Genomic DNA, 13,701 nt, shown 5'->3' with positions numbered 1-13,701 from the left:
AACCAGGACCACCGCCATAGTTGCCACCATCACCAAATCCATTATATCCACCATCACCTCCTCCATAACTACCTCTGCTGCCACCACCTCCACCATCATAACCTCCTCTTCCACCAAAGTTTCCACCATGGCCAAAATTACCTCCACCACCTCCAAAGTTTCCTCCGCGACCCATAAAATTGCCAGATCCACCTCCACGACCTCTCTGTGATCCAGCAGACTGCATCTCTTGTTTAGAAAGGATCTTTGTCACTTCACAATTATGCCCATTAATAGTATGGTATTTCTGAACAATTTTATCAACTGTATCATGACCATCGAAAGTTAAAAAAGCAAATGCTCTCTTTTTTCCACTCTGCCTATCTTCCATAACTTCTATGGTTTCAATCTTGCCATACTTTTCAAAGTAGTCTCTCAAATTATACTCTTCCGTATCTTCTTTAATACCACCAACAAAAATTGTCTTCACTGTTAGATGGGCACCAGGCTTTACAGCATCCTCTCTAGAAACAGCTCTCTTTGGTTCCACTACACACCCATCAACCTTGTGTGGTCGAGCACACATTGCTGCATCCACCTCTTCAACACAAGAGTAAGTCACAAAACCAATGTCCCTGGAACATTTGGTTTGGGGATCTCTCATTACCACACAAACTGTAAGTGTGCCCCATTTCTCAAAACGTTCTCTTAAAACTATCATCTGTAGTTTCAAAGCTCAGACCACCAATAAAGAGTTTTCTCAACTGCTCTGGTTCCTTTGGATCATGGCCCTCCATTCTGAGACCGGACTCGCCTCTTCCAACTCGAGTTCAATATGGGACCGAGAGACAAGTCACATTTCTAGTAATTTCCTTCGATATGATGTAATGAGAATGGGGTTTTACATCTGAGGGCTCATACCTCCAATGCTAATCGTGAGAAAAATATAAGACAAATCCTACTGCATGGACTTTATGCAGAAGACCTAAACAATACTCCTCAGTGGTGTTAAGGTCATCAAAAACAAGAAAAACCTCAGCAACTGTCACACCACAGACCACAGTAAGGACACGTGAATACCAAATGTCATGAAGTATCCTAGATGGGATCTTGAAACAGCCAAGAAAATTCACTGTAAGTGAGGACATTTGAATAAAGCATGGACTTAATAACAACGTATCAATACTGGTTCATTAATGGAGACAAATATAGAGGCTAACGTAAGATGTTAATAATAGGGAAACTGGGTGTGAGGTGCATGGAAACTCTCCATATGAGGTTTGCAATCATTCTGTAAATCTAAAACTGTTTTGAAATCTAAAAGTTTATTTTGAAACGACACTTGGATGTCATTAGAAGTAAGAAGTGCAACCACTCCTTACTCTGTGAGTACTGGCAATCCAGTGGAAAGCATTAAACTTTTATTCTGTGCTTCCTGAGAATTTCAAGATGACAAAATAGCTACAGTTGTTGAGGGAGAGTTCTTCCTCACTGAAAAACTGCAGCTGAGGACAGTGAAGGCTGCATTTTAGTAAAAAATCAAGACAAGACAAAACAAAACTCAATATCTGCAATTTACAGTGAGAGATTTGTTGTAGGGTGCTTGAAATGCTTTGGTTCAAGGTCAGTGAGGCATCCTACAAGTGAGGAATGAGGCTGTCATCACCTGAACCCACCTGCCAGTGTGAGTAAGATCATGAGTGAAACAACCAGAAATCATGTGCCTCATGCTAGGATGCAGTAGGAGACGGGGAACCAAGGATGACGTCCTTTTATCAGAATGTCAAACCTAGCGAGACCTGCGTCAAACCTAGATATGAGCCTAAGGCCCGATAATCAGAATCCATGGGAAGGAGCAACATTTAAATGACACAAAGAGGCAGGAGACAGACAAATGAATAGCATTGAGACATGCTGTAGGTCCACTGATCAGTCTGCTACGAGTCCATACAATGGAAAAGGACGGTGGGATGCAGGAGGGCATTGTGGGCAACAGGTCTGTGAGAGACTAAAAGAGACCCAAAAGTACGAACTAATGCTGAACACCCATAGGCCTTAAGCCCCTCAGAATGTCCTCTCTGAGGTTTGTACTAGTGGAAAGGCATACCTTCATTGAACAAAAGATTTGTCTAAGAATGCCCTTAGTAGCATGCTAGAAACATCTCCCATGTTCATCACCACTAGCATGGGTAAATACATTGGGGGTCATACAAAGGAATACTATATAGCCCTGAGCATGAAAAAGCTATTGCTACATCCACAACATGTAAGAAGATCACAAACCTAATGTTGAGACAATGTAGCCAATGCTGAGAATATTAGCTTCATAATCCCATTTAGACAGAGATCAAAACAGGGAATACTGCTCTATGGCACTAAAGTCAGGATAGTGGTTACCTTGGGAGATAGGGACTAGGAGGGAAATGGGGAGAAATTCTCATGGCAGATTTTTTTTTTCCTTTTTTGTGTAGCTGATGGGCTCCCCAAGGATATTCCTGGGTGAAAATTAAAGAAGCTCTACATTAACAACCTGTGCACTCATTAAGCAGAGGGAGACAGGATTAAGAGACACAAATAAATGCAGTGCACAAACCTAGTGGGTTTGGATCAGAATCTGAAAAGACCCAAGCCTGTAGGCAGTAATGCCAAATGCTGAAAGCCCATAATGTCATCATGTCTGACATCTAATTTGGAAAAGATTATTATCCCTAAGCAGAAAATAGGAAAGGTTAATAAGGAATGCTCATTCAGTGTGCCATAGGATTTCTTAAAGAGCAGTGCCATGTAGGAAATGAATGTGAGATAGTCTTTGAGGATACGCAGGTCCTAAAAGCAAAAAAGCAGGTACATATCGTGATGCAAAACTTCAGCATATAGTTAACGACTGTGAAATTCAGCCAGCTCTTAAGGACTACGTCCATGCAATTGTCCATATCTATACCCATAGTGCCTCTTTTCTTAGATAGAGTTTTCCAGTTTCTTTTTCTTTTCCTGTTTTTGTTTTTTTACTATGTTAAAGTGTCAGCATTATTTATTAACGTATTTATTTTTGAGGGGGAGTCTTGCTCTGTCGCCCAGGCTGGAGTGCAGTGGCATGGTCTTGGGTCACTGCAGCCTCTGAAACCCCGGGTAACAGCAATTCTCCTGCCTCAGCCTCCTGGGTAGCTGGAATTGCTGGTGCATGCCACCACGCCGGGCTAATTTTTGTATTTTTGGTAAAGACAGGGTTTCTCTATGTTGGTCAGGCTGGTCGTGAACTCTTGACCTCAGGTGGTCCGCCTGCCTCAGCCTCTGAAAGTGCTGGGATTACAGGCGTGAGCCACTGTGCCCGTCCCTGTCAGCATTATTTTTAACCACTCGCTGTGCTATTCCTTTGTTTGCATAATTTCCAATACTGGAGGCATAAATCATGTGGAGACTTTTAGAGGGTCCTAATTTGTTTTATAAATTTTTTGTCAAATTTGATTCCACAAGCATACATTATCATATTGTTCACTGTGTTTGCAAGCACTGTGCACATCTGTATAAACGTTGACAGTTGCCCAATAAATGAAGAGACATCCTTTTTAAAATCTTCATTTGTGAAAGAAAAAATTCTCATGATCGTGGCTCCTTGGGTGAAACTTTATGCAGTGGTGATCCGTCAAGGTTTTTGATAGATGTCTTAGGGTGACTTACCTTGTTGGTCACAGTATTTCATATGACTGCAGTAATGAAGCTGGCTGCACGCAATTACTAACCTTAGTAATATTTGTTCATCTATTTCCCTTTTTGACTTATTGGAGTTGGTCCACAGGAGAACATTGGGCCACCCAGTCAGCAGAGAGAGATGGGGAGGAGTCAGGGCAGGTTTGCAGGGGTGCAGGGCCTACCCCTGAACAGGAGTGCAGCCTCTGGAGGGTCGGACCTGCACCTTCCATGTACGAGTGGAAGCTTCTCCATCCTCACTCACTCTGTCCTAAACCCCACCTCTCCACCACGGTGCTCATCTGAATTTTAGAAAGGGCGGTGTCCTAATGGGGTTAGAGAGAGGCCAGGTGGGCCACATCCAGTGACGGTTTCTCACTGGTTTTCTTGCAGGCCTCAGCCATGTGGCATGGGGCATCGGGCACTGGGTAACTGTTGATGAGAGCAGCTCTCCCTTGTTCATGGGGGACACAGCTGAGGCCAGGGCGAGGGCAGTGCTCCGTGAAATGGGACTGCTGCTGGTTAGAAGCTGAGCCATTCAGGCACCTTCTCTGTGCCTCAATTCTTCATCTGTAAAATGGGCATATAATTGTTCACATTAAGAGCATTGTTTTGAGTTTACACCTGATGTTACCTGCATGTAAAATGCCTGGCCCAAATGACCTGGTCAATAAGAAGTAGCTTTTGTTACTGTGTGTCTAAGTTGTAACTTCCCCACATATTTCAACACTTCTAAACCTATATATATGTCTTATGACCCACATGCACATTGGGTAATGCGTTTATTTGCTGTTTCTCCTGAAAATCTGTCATGAGTAATACACCTCACATCTCAGACCTTTGCAGGCATGGTATACCTCGTTCTAGCCCTGCCTGGGATGACAGCCAGGGCTACTGAACCAGGCCCAGGATCAGTCCGTGGTTCTGTGGGAGTCGGCCCTGGGGGAGTCTTCCAAGACATCCTCGAGGCTCACCCTGCCTGTATCCAACCCCACAACTCGAAGCTCTGCATGGGCGAGTCCTCTGCCTGGACACTGTGGATGCCCCCACTATGCTTGTCCTCAGCCTCCCAGGTGCATGTTTCTAGGAAGGCCTGAAGACACATTGCAAATTCTTCCTGCCACAGCTTAGACAAGTTACACTCTCCATGGTTATTTGACACACAATCTTGCCCAGACAATCGTTTTCAAGGTTTGAAACAGCTTGCGGTTAGCTATTTAGTAGCTGCAAATCTCTTTTGAACCTATGATCGTTCCAATTTCCTTTTTTATGTTACCTTCCAGAAAGCAGCCAGAAGAGGAATTATGTCCCCAAGACATGATTATATGCTAAACCGTGCCTCAGAACCTGTTGACTGCATAGACACCAAATGCCCAACTGTCTAAGGCTTCCTTTCATCTTCGTTAACCAATGCACCCCACTTTTTCACACACCCAGGCATCTGCCACACCAGTTACCCTTCATGCTGCTTGGTTCAGGGCTAATTGGGTGCCAGGCGGTTGCTGTGCTAAGTGCTCTGCTGGTGTGTGTCATGTTTCTGTGTGCAAGTCTCCCTTGGGTGGGTGGTAGGAAGGAACCTATGTCTGTAATGAGCCAACCTTTGCAGTGGAGGGGTTGAGCTATGACCCCGGTTCCACAGTGAGGAAGTAGAGGACCAGAAGTAGGCCCACAAGGTCAGACCTTCAGATCTGCAACCTGACTCATTTGCAGTGGGCATTCTAATGATCTGTGCAGAGGAGGTTGCCTTTTTAAGCAGAAAAGTGCTGAAGAAAGCACAAACAGCAGGCAAAGAGCAAATTGCTCATTTCCAAGTTACTTTCTAATTAGGGTTAAAGCAGAGAGGACCTCTTGATTATGCTGAGTCATGTTGATTGGCATCTTCCGAAATTTTTTAACTGACCCCTGTGAAAGTTGCTTGATTTCATGACACTTACCATGAGTGTCCCAATTCTGGTTTGTATGGTCTTCCGGGCTTAGGAAGCTAGGCTGACACAATGGCCGCCCAATAATTTTGTTTCACAATCTCCCTTCTTTTGGGTCATGACGAAATCGTCGGGCATGAGTGCTACTCTCAGGCACCATCAGTTTTGGGTTTCTGGAGTTCACATGGCATTCTTATGTTTACAGTGTCCTTGTTACCATGTGTTTCTTGGAGCTTTCATCATTCCAGCTGGAGAGAGACCATATAGCATTCAGCAGATGGCTGCAGGGAGATCTATAAGCCTTTCTGAGAGGATGCAGTGAACCAGGGAGGCTACTCTTATGAGTGTCAGGAGTATAATACCCAGAGTTTGGAGCATGTCCTTGTAATGGGAACGACAGGGCTAAGGTTGCTGACTGGGAGGTTGAAGTAGAACACCACACTCAACTGACTCAAGCCTCTGGGCAGAGATAAACATTTAGAGGCATCTCTCTCCACTTTTCCCTCAAAATCCTTTTCTTTGAAAGGACCATTCGGACATTTGACTGTGAACCTAAGTGATCCATAACCTATTTCTCCATATTTATGATTCTCTCTCTCTCTCTCTCTCTCTCTCTCTCTCTGTCTCTCTCTCTCTCTGTCTGATTCTTTGGCTCTTCATTCCTGCCTCATATGATCAGGGAATAGAGAACTGTCCTCCCAATTCTTTGAACTCTCTCTGCCCAGGATCTGTAAGTAACAAATCTTTGAATGTACTTTGTGTTGTGATGGTGATTTGAATTTTTGCCTTTCATCTGAACATCAAATGGCTAACCAAGGCCAGGCTTTATGTGGGATGCTGGGGGGCGGGGGAAATTTCAAATCCCAAGTGCCAGAATGATGGTCACAGGCAGGCAAAAGCTGGACACAAATCAGACAAGAGCCACAAGCACATCTGCCAGTGTAAACAAGTTTCCCACATGAGGGGGCACCTGATCACTGGTTGGACAACTGGATATTAGGCTGCATGCCAGGCACAAGAATTACCCTGTGAAAGACATGCTGGAACGACCTACCATCAGCTCCCCTCCATTTCTAGTTAGGTCAGCCTTACCAGATACTCTGGTACTAGAAGCTCAGTGAGGCTGGGGGCTCTGAAAACAGCCCCTTAGGCAGGCTTCCCGTGAGCTAAACCAAATGAAATTGAGCAGATCAAAGAATGAGTCAGGTAAGGAATCTACCCATTCTAACCAACCAACCTGTTTGTCTTATTCATCCACATACAACAGAAAGTGTTAGCAGCTGCACAGAGTCCTCCCTGTTGAGCTAGAAGGTTGAAGTTCTATGACCTAGTACCCCACCACAGGCCAAATTGAGGCACGGAGTGGGACCAAGTGGCTCTTGAAGTCTGATCATAAAAGGGATCACTAGCAAACTTCAGACAAGCATTTGCATCAAGGACGTTTCTAGATTGAGCCACTGGGTGGATTAAAGACCGTCTTGGGTCACGTAAAGATATGGGTTTGGCATGGGATATCCAATGTTCTATGAAGCTATTCATTGCAAAATTCTAACTACTTGTCACCCTGGAACAACACAGGTCTGAACTGCGTGGGTCCACTTAGGCATAGATTTTCTTCTGCCTCTGCTGTCCCTGAGACAGCAAGAACAAGCCCTCCTCTTCCTCCTCCTCCTCAGCCTACTCAATGCGAAGTTGATGAGGATGAAGATTTTTATCATTATCCACTTCTAATTAGTTAACGGTGAATAATATATATTCTCCTCCGTATGATTTTCTTAATAACCCTTTCTTACCTCTAGCTTTCTTTATTGTGCAAATACAGTATATAATACGCTTAAAAGACAAAATATGTGTTCATCCATAAGAATTCCAGTCAACAGTAGGCTAATAGTAGTCACCTTTCTGGGGAGTCAAAGTTTAGACACAGATTTCTGACTGCATTGGGAGTCGGTCCCTGTAGCCCCCACCTTGTTCAAAGGTCAAGCATACGGGTATTATCTTGCCAAGTGAAACAGGTAGGCATTAACAAGGAAAAATTAGGAAGGATAAGGATGTCATCGTCAAAGGGAGTCTTGCTTCGGTGTCTTCAGAAAAGCTGTCCCCCAGGATGATGTCATCGAGCTCTCATTCTGGCTTGTAGCTTGAGAGTCTCTGGTTATGGCTTCAGGCCTGGTGGTGAACTCTGAGTGGCTGGCGCATCAGGCAGAAGGGTTGTTTCTTGACATTTATGTGAGATGCCGAGCTCCAGCTTGCAGAGGAACTGAGCAGTTCCTGTTAGTATGAGACTAGGAGCCAGATAACGCAGAAAACTAGAGCAATTTAGAGTGACGTGTGGCCTGCAATTAGACTTGAAAACGACGAGCAGAGCTACAAGCTAATAACAAGTATACCATGTTTTTTTTCCTGAAACTTATATTTCCTCTCTTCCATCATCTCCTTTTCTATCAAAGATAACTAGAATAAGACTATTTTGATAACAAAATAAGTTTAGTCTCATTAAACACAGACTGATTACTTCCATAAGTGCGGCAGGAATTCATTAGTCACATAGGCTCTTTTAAAGTTTGCTTTGTTGGAACTTTTAGGAAGGAGTATCAGATGTCAGTTTTCAAAGCCTCTCTATGCTAGGAAGCCAAAACAAGGTAGACATCCGACTTTGTCTGATGCACCTATAGATCTGGGTGAATTTCTCTCTTCTTGGGGTCCCCCAAATATTTTGAGCTTCCTGGGCTTTCCAGGAAGTGACATTTTGTTCTCACTCACTATAAGTCTGGGAACACTTAAAGCCATGCATTCTACAGACGTTCTCAAATATGGTAGCTCAGGGACAACCCGGATAGTGTAACTAGTATTCCCAATTGTGTCCTGTTACAAAGAGAGCAGATTGTGATTGAACTAATGCAAAGGATAAGTTGATTAATGGATTTTACGGCAAAATAAAATATTGCCATAAAATCTGGAACACACACAAATTGTCTCTGAGAGGCAGGTTTTTTTTTTTTTTTTAAAAACAAACAAACAAAAAAACTTTTTAGAAATGTGTGCTCATGAATAGGCATCCGTGTGGGGGCCTATTTCAGGGGGCCTAATTTTTAAGCACATTTTGGGGATGAACAGCATTGTTCATCTGGAATGTTTCACACGATGACCATTGTAAGTCTAGATTATCCTTATTAGTATTGCACCTTTTTGAAAGGGTTTGCCGATTCTGCTGCATAATACTTACACATATAGAAAGCAGGTGTAGTCACAAGGTGTACGCAGTCGTCTGGACAGTAAAGATCCCATTTTTATGTTGACTCTTGGGCCTCTCAGAGCTGAGATCCAGGTCGAAGAAGGAAATGCCATGGGATTGGATCCTGGATTGCTTTCCAGTGAGCCTTGCTGCACGGATGCTGTCTTGAGGCTCGCGGTGACATGGTATTAAACTTATTTGTTTCATGACCACCTGATCCTAACACAGACGTCGTATTTTCAGGTGGTGGGTGTTCTAATCGCTCCTAAGTGCTTAAACTGTGCCTACCAGTCAGTCATGGCCATGGCCCTGAGGTTCCCTTGAGTAATGTAGCCAATAAATCTCTCCTAGCTAAGCATACAAGAAAAAGAAACTGGAGAACCCAAATCCCTGCAAATTCCCAAAAGCCAGAATCACACACTGCATGTGATAAACTGCTCCTTCCATCAGTTACCTTTAAAACTGCAGGTCTTGTCAGTGACTTGTCAGCCCCCACAAACCCCCAGAAGGTCATGTTCTCTCTCACAGGACAAATGAATCCTGGAATCAAGAGCCAAAAGTATCACGACTCTCAATGCCAAAATGTGACCCGAGAGGAACTTATGACACCTGAGGCTCTGTGAGGGTGGGAGGGGCCTCAAAAAGGGGTCAGCGGCACCTCTACCTGCATTTTTCAAGGGGTCTCCAGAGTCACCAGCAGTGTCTTTTGGGTCCCCCCAAACCACTAGAAACTGCCAGAAAGATTAATGACAGCAAACACGATTTAAAGATCCAACTGGCTTTTATTTGCGATGCTAGACTTGAGCAACACTACACTCTATAAAATAAAACAAGTGTTGCAATGAACCAAGCAGAGGAGGTTCACTTTGTAGGCAGAACAGTGCTAAAGAAAAAAAAAAAAAAAAAAAAAAAAAAAAAAAAAAAAAAAAAAAAAAAAAAAAAAAAAAAAAAGGAGAAGAAAACAGATTCAGCATTTGGAAATTCCTTTCCAAGATTAGAGCAGAGGGGCCTTCCTTAATAAATACTCTGAATCAGGTTAACCGGAAGATTCAGTTTTTTTATTTTTTATTTTTTAAATTAGACCATTGGAAAGTTCAGGACGAATATACGGCACTCAGCACAAGTGACCCCATTTTGGCCAGGTGCGGTCACCTGGGGCTTAGGGCAGGAGGCTAGTCCACAGCAGTGGCCTCCCATGAATGGGGTTTCACACAGGCCCCTGAGTGAATGAGCCTTTCTAAAGGAGGCTGTGCTAGTTGTGCTTAACAGGCAGCTTTCCTCCCTTGCTGGAGACAGGGATAGCTGGCTGCTCGTGACTTCCACTGGTTTTCTTTTCCATGGAATCTTAAAAGCCTTTTGTAGGAAACCTTGACTCTGGGGAACTATAGTGTTAAAATGATTCTCAGTCAATCTACATCTAGTGCTTGCATTTGCTTTCACCCTCTTTCTGTCTAACTCCGCATGTGTGTTTGGGTTATGTTTTTCAAGGATGGGAAACAGAAAGTGTTTCTGAAGGTGAAAATTCTTGCCCCTTGGGATCCCTGGAAAAAGGAAGTCCACATAGAAAAAGAGAGACAGTCTCCAGGTGGAGATACATCTTCTGAGATTTCAGAAACAGTTTTCAGCTTGTGTTCTGTAAATGAACCAAGACGACCTGTGTGTGTAGCCCCTAGGCTGGAGGAGGGCCTTGTTTGTCGTTTAGACATGGGATGTTGCTGGCAAAGGGCCTTGCAGCTGCATCTCAGCTGTCGTGCAGCACTGCTGATGTTTCTCTACTGTTTTTCTTCACAAGACTGAGACCTGTTGGCTCAGAAGCCCATCAGCACAGAACTGAAGTTTTCACATATTTGATTGTTTGAAACATGGCACTGCCAAGCAGATTGTTAGGCATGCAGAGCGTTCCTGGCTTCCATATCCTGCTAGTCCTCACCTAACATCTGCTAGTCATAGATAAGATAGAACCTTATGGTTACGAGACTCCCAAGCCACTTTGCCTAGCTGCTGAGCAACATCACCTATACTCGTAAGGTTCTTCCCCAATTCCCATCTGCCCCGTCAGTTCTCCTGCCTTCCTCTCCTTCTGATGGTGACCCCCAGAAACATAGACTCTGGACAATCTGTCCCCTCCCTGCATTCTCTGTCCAAGCACCACGCAATAAAGCTGCTTGTATGGTATTGCCTCTGGTGGTCCTATCACTTTCCTTGTTCAGCCCCCCGGTCCCATACAGTGTGAAATGAGCTCTTCTGAACTGGGATGTCTGACACTTAAAGGCTGATGACTGTCGGAGCTAAGATGCATGATTTGAGGTGCATGTTTGGACTGTAAGATTGACAAGGCCTAAAGACCATAGGAAAGCATACAAGGCAGGCATCTCTCTGCCTCACTGTTGTCTGGCCTTGCAGCATGCTGGCTGTCCTGCTGCTACAGAACAGCCTCGTTCCCCCACTCACTGTCCTGGAATTGCAAATTCACAAATCTCAATAGGCTGGCCTTGACTCTAAGCTAAAACCCAAAAGTATCTGCTCTGGGCTGTTTCAGACTCACCACAAGCTGTGCCAAGCAGAAAGCAGGCGTAGCTCAAGGCAACAAAGGCATCTTTGACCCTGGGACCCTGGTGGGTTTAAGCACCTGATAGTGGGGCTCGAAACTGTCACCACACAGCTCGGATGCAGCCCTGGACCTTCCATATCTCTCGCAGATACCCATGATGAACGGCTTGTTCTCCGGTGGGGCCAATGGGAGTGAAGCTGCTCACGGGCACTGCATTTCTCTTTTGTTTTGTTGTTGTTGTTGTTGTTGTTGTTGTTGTTTTTAACATTTATTTATTTTACTTTAAGTCCTGGGGTACATGTGCAGATCATGCAGGTTTGTTACATAGGTATACACGTGCCATGGTAGTGGTTTGCTGCATCCATCACCCCGTCATCTACATTAGGTATTTCTCCTAGTGCTATCACTCCCCAATCCCCCCACCCCCTGCTATTCCTCCCCTGGCCCCCCACCCCCCCAAGCCCTGGTGTGTGATCTTCCCCTCCCTGTGTCCATGTGTTCTCATTGTTCAACACCCACTTATGAGTGAGAACATGCAGTGTTTGGTTTTCTGTTCTTGCGTCAGTTTGCTGAGGATGATGCTTTCCAGATTCATCCACGTCCCTGCAAAGGACGTGAACTCATCCTTTTTCATGGCTGCATAGTGTTCCATGGTGTATATGTACCAGATTTTCTTTATCCAGCCTATCATTGATGGGCATTTGGGTTGGTTCCAAGTCTTTGCTATTGTGAACAGATGGGCACTGTATTTCTGATGCAGACGGGTTGCACTTCTAACTGGTGAGATGTCTGCCGAAAGCTGCATGTTGTGGGATGGCACCCCACACAGACTGTGATCTCTCCACCCACTCGTGACAGATGAGTCTCAGATCTTCTCTCTAGCATGTCCACTGCCAGTGACTTGTGTCCCAGGACCCACAACAGTTGCAGTTTTTGATAGTGGACAGACAGCCTGACTCTACTTCCTCTCCTTCCTCTTGCTCCACACGCCAGGCAGTGGGATGATCAAATGCAGCTGAGCCCAGGAAGGGATGGATTCTTTTTATGATTGTTGTTGTTCTACACGGTTCACTGCATAAATGAGCAGGATGAAAAGGGGTATGCAAACTCATTTTGGAATCTTTTGGATACACAGGATTTTTTCCTGACTGCTTCCTAAGCATGATGGGTCTTTCTCTTCACACCTTGTTTTATGACAGTGCTTTTCTGTGAAAATGTTTTTTGTCCCTGTGACCTACAGCCCTGCCAGGTGAGAAGACCTGGGTGAGGGTAGGGGATGATTGAAGCAATGTAAAGCTTTTATCGTTGAGTGGGCCATGCTGATTGTGTAAGGATGGAGGAAAAACACAACATCTGGGGAGGTGTGAGCAGGGCATTGTGATCTTGGTGTTGCAGAACTGTTCCTGGAAGCTTTCTCCTCTTGCTAAGGGAAAACTGCCCCATGCTGCTTTTGCAAGCCGCTGCAATTTCTGTGACTCCAAACTGATGGCTGCGTCCACGACAACATCAGACCTCGCTGACTAGGGGACAGAAGGAGAGGCCCCAGCTCCTCCATGTTCCCCACGGAACACCCTCAGATGTCCTCCCTACCAGGCACGGAAAGGCCAAATTGTCTGCACGGGAAACCACAGACTGAACTGGATTCTGTGTCCTGTACTGGACAACCCCGTAGGCTGGCAGGAGGTGCCGGTGAGGCCTTGATTTTCTGTGCTTCCTGTCTCAATTCTGCCATCTTGGGGTGCCCAAATTATGGTACAGACTGCGTTTGCAGGGGGACCACATGTGCCCTTGGGGTTGTAAGTCCCATGTGTGTCCTGCCTATCATGACACTGCCTCAGCCTTGGATGGCTTTCAGGTCAGCTCCAACTTCCTGTCGAGAGCTGCGCTCTGCCTGAATTGATGCTCCAACTGATTGAATTGGCCAAGTGTAAAGAAAAAGTTAATAGTGAAATTTAAGAGGGAAACCATGTGGCTGTCTAAGGTACACCTCTATGAGGAATGGGGTTTGTGTTAACTGGTTCAGTCCAGGACCCCTAACCGCATAAGTGACATCTACATGCAGCTCAGGTTCGCCCTGCTGTGTCAGTTCCTACTGCTAACTTCCTGTACAGACACCTTGTCCAAAAGGGTGCATGGTTCAGAAAAGGAGCATTGGGCAAAGAAGCCAGGAGGTGAAGTAAGGTCAATATGGTGGTGAAATTCCTGTGCTATTTTTCCCTCTTGGATCTCCAAGCGTGGACTCAAAGGCAGCCTAAATTTGAGAATTGCACATGGGGATAGGAAAAGCGTAATGTATGAAGGTCTCTCTTTATGGTCCAGGCCCGTAG

At 45.0% G+C, this 13,701-nt stretch overlaps 1 pseudogene; it reads right to left on the bottom strand.

Moving 5' to 3' along the window:
- Positions 1 to 813, bottom strand: part of LOC119467270 — a 10,259-nt pseudogene extending 9,446 nt beyond the window's left edge.
- Positions 814 to 13,701: the final 12,888 nt, after the last annotated feature.

The sequence above is a fragment of the Cebus imitator genome, unplaced genomic scaffold, assembly GCF_001604975.1.
Source record: "Cebus imitator isolate Cc_AM_T3 unplaced genomic scaffold, Cebus_imitator-1.0 Scaffold273, whole genome shotgun sequence".
NCBI classification, from domain to species: Eukaryota; Metazoa; Chordata; class Mammalia; order Primates; family Cebidae; genus Cebus; species Cebus imitator.
Note: the sequence above shows the minus strand (reverse complement) of the source record. Positions and strands in the feature narration are given on the sequence as shown.